Source organism: Anopheles merus, unplaced genomic scaffold (genome assembly GCF_017562075.2).
Source record: "Anopheles merus strain MAF unplaced genomic scaffold, AmerM5.1 LNR4000693, whole genome shotgun sequence".
NCBI lineage: Eukaryota > Metazoa > Arthropoda > Insecta > Diptera > Culicidae > Anopheles > Anopheles merus.
In genome coordinates, this window is record NW_024428273.1 from 27,255 (window position 1) to 31,260 (window position 4,006).

Sequence of the window (4,006 nt, forward strand, 5' to 3'; positions counted from 1 at the left end):
CATCTTGCACTTTTTCAATGGCCTTGAAATTTGATGTTGAGTTTTGTTGCCATCTATTATCGTTGTTACGGCCTTGTTTCATCCAAATGAAGCCATCTTGCACTATTTGAATGGCCTTGAAATTTGATGTTGAGTTTTGTTGCCATCTATTATCGTTGTTACGGCTATGTTTCATCCAAATGAAGCCATCTTGCACTATTTCAATGGCCTTGAAATTTGATGTTGAGTTTTGTTGCCATCTATTATCGTTGTTACGGCCATGTTTCATCCAAATGAAGCCATCTTGCACTATTTCAATGGCCTTGAAATTTGATGTTGAGTTTTGTTGCCATCTATTATCGTTGTTACGGCCATGTTTCATCCAAATGAAGCCATCTTGCACTATTTCAATGGCCTTGAAATTTGATGTTGAGTTTTGTTGCCATCTATTATCGTTGTTACGGCCATGTTTCATCCAAATGAAGCCATCTTGCACTTTTTGAATGGCCTTGAAATTTGATGTTGAGTTTTGTTGCCATCTATTATCGTTGTTACGGCCATGTTTCATCCAAATGAAGCCATCTTGCACTATTTCAATGGCCTTGAAATTTGATGTTGAGTTTTGTTGCCATCTATTATCGTTGTTACGGCCATGTTTCATCCAAATGAAGCCATCTTGCACTATTTCAATGGCCTTGAAATTTGATGTTGAGTTTTGTTGCCATCTATTATCGTTGTTACGGCCATGTTTCATCCAAATGAAGCCATCTTGCACTATTTCAATGGCCTTGAAATTTGATGTTGAATTTTGTTGCCATCTATTATCGTTGTTACGGCCATGTTTCATCCAAATGAAGCCATCTTGCACTATTTCAATGGCCTTGAAATTTGATGTTGAGTTTTGTTGCCATCTATTATCGTTGTTACGGCCATGTTTCATCCAAATGAAGCCATCTTGCACTATTTCAATGGCCTTGAAATTTGATGTTGAGTTTTGTTGCCATCTATTATCGTTGTTACGGCCATGTTTCATCCAAATGAAGCCATCTTGCACTATTTCAATGGCCTTGAAATTTGATGTTGAGTTTTGTTGCCATCTATTATCGGTGTTACGGCCATGTTTCATCCAAATGAAGCCATCTTGCACTATTTCAATGGCCTTGAAATTTGATGTTGAGTTTTGTTGCCATCTATTATCGTTGTTACGGCCATGTTTCATCAAAATGAAGCCATCTTGCACTATTTCAATGGCCTTGAAATTTGATGTTGAGTTTTGTTGCCATCTATTATCGTTGTTACGGCCATGTTTCATCCAAATGAAGCCATCTTGCACTATTTCAATGGCCTTGAAATTTGATGTTGAGTTTTGTTGCCATCTATTATCGTTGTTACGGCCTGTTTCATCAAATGAAGCCATCTTGCACTATTTGAATGGCCTTGAAATTTGATGTTGAGTTTTGTTGCCATCTATTATCGTGTTACGGCCATGTTTCATCCAAATGAAGCCATCTTGCACTTTTGAATGGCCTTGAAATTGATGTTGAGTTTTGTTGCCATCTATTATCGTTGTTACGGCCATGTTTCATCCAAATGAAGCCATCTTGCACTATTTCAATGGCCTTGAAATTTGATGTTGAGTTTTGTTGCCATCTATTATCGTTGTTACGGCCATATTTCATCCAAATGAAGCCATCTAACACTATTTCAATGGCCTTGAAATTTGATGTTGAGTTTTGTTGCCATCTATTATCGTTGTTACGGCCATGTTTCATCCAAATGAAGCCATCTTGCACTATTTCAATGGCCTTGAAATTTGATGTTGAGTTTTGTTGCCATCTATTATCGTTGTTACGGCCATGTTTCATCGAAATGAAGCCATCTTGCACTATTTCAATGGCCTTGATATTTGATGTTCAGTTTTGTTGCCATCTATTATCGTTGTTACGGCCATGTGTCATCCAAATGAAGCCATCTTGCACTATTTCAATGGCCTTGAAATTTGATGTTGAGTTTTGTTGCCATCTATTATCGTTGTTACGGCCATGTTTCATCCAAATGAAGCCATCTTGCACTTTTGAATGGCCTTGAAATTTGATGTTGAGTTTTGTTGCCATCTATTATCGTTGTTACGGCCTTGTTTTATCCAAATGAAGCCATCTTGCACTATTTCAATGGCCTTGAAATTTGATGTTGAGTTTTGTTGCCATCTATTATCGTTGTTACGGCCATGTTTCATCCAAATGAAGCCATCTTGCACTATTTCAATGGCCTTGAAATTTGATGTTGAGTTTTGTTGCCATCTATTATCGTTGTTACGGCCATGTTTCATCCAAATGAAGCCATCTTGCACTATTTCAATGGCCTTGAAAGTTGATATGATGTTGTTGCCATCTATTATCGTTGTTACGGCCATGTTTCATCCAAATGAAGCCATCTTGCACTATTTCAATGGCCTTGAAATTTGATGTTGAGTTTGTTGCCATCTATTATCGTTGTTACGGCCATGTTTCATCCAAATGAAGCCATCTTGCACTATTTCAATGGCCTTGAAATTTGATGTTGAGTTTTGTTGCCATCTATTATCGTTGTTACGGCCATGTTTCATCCAAATGAAGCCATCTTGCACTATTTCAATGGCCTTGAAATTTGATGTTGAGTTTTGTTGCCATCTATTATCGTTGTTACGGCCATGTTTCATCCAAATGAAGCCATCTTGCACTATTTGAATGGCCTTGAAATTTGATGTTGAGTTTTGTTGCCATCTATTATCGTTGTTACGGCCATGTTTCATCCAAATGAAGCCATCTTGCACTATTTCAATGGCCTTGAAATTTGATGTTGAGTTTTGTTGCCATCTATGATCGTTGTTACGGCCAATTTTATCCAAATGAAGCCATCTTGCACTATTTCAATGGCCTTGAAATTTGATGTTGAGTTTTGAAATAGTGCAAGATAGCTTGATTTGGATAAAGCATGGCCGTAAAAACGATTATAGATGGCAACTATTATCGTTTTTACGGCCATGTTTCATCCAAATGAAGCCATCTTGCACTATTTCAATGGCCTTGAAATTTGATGTTGAGTTTTGTTGCCATCTATTATCGTTGTTACGGCCATGTTTCATCCAAATGAAGCCATCTTGCACTATTTCAATGGCCTTGAAATTTGATGTTGAGTTTTGTTGCCATCTATGATCGTTGTGCTACGGGCATGTTTCATCCAAATGAAGCCATCTTGCACTATTTCAATGGCCTTGAAATTTGATGGTGAATTTTGTTGCCATCTATTATCGTTGTTCGGCCATGTTTCATCCAAATGAAGCCATCTTGCACTATTTCAATGGCCTTGAAATTTGATGTTGAGTTTTGTTGCCATCTATTATCGTTGTTACGGCCATGTTTCATCCAAATGAAGCCATCTTGCACTCTTTCTGTTGCGTCCAGCAACAAAGCTCTTTCTTTCGCGAATTTAACGTTGAAACATCAGTTTTCTTAATTCACTTAATTTCATTAAATTGTATTAAAAATTCACTGAACTTTCTTCTCTGGCGCGATGGTAGAAAGAGGCGATTTTCGTCTTCGTGCCCGTTTTAAAACTTCACGCAAAACCGATTGCGGTCATTCCACTTAATTTGCGCAGGTTCATCCGTTGCACGCGAAGCTCCTTCGGGATGAACCATTCCTACTCTCTCTGTTTCGCCCGTGTTTGTTTCGCCTGTGCTACCTTACCCTCTCTCTCACTTCACCACAACGCATCTGTCAAACTAGAACCGCTGTTGGTAAACAACACTGGCCCCGGTGTTTGACTGCGTTAAACTCTTTCGTGCGGTTCTACGTTTATTACAGCGATTTTACTACCGGTCTCTCTATAATCTTTTGTTCGCAAGCTGTACGTGCACACGCCGAGTTGTTCCGTCCTTCGAAGGTACGAGCTGTACGATTCTTCCTTAGGCCAGCATCCTCTTGGTAGGGCGTCATCGACAATCAGCACGAGGTCTCCTAATTGCAATGGCGGCTGGGTCTCAAAC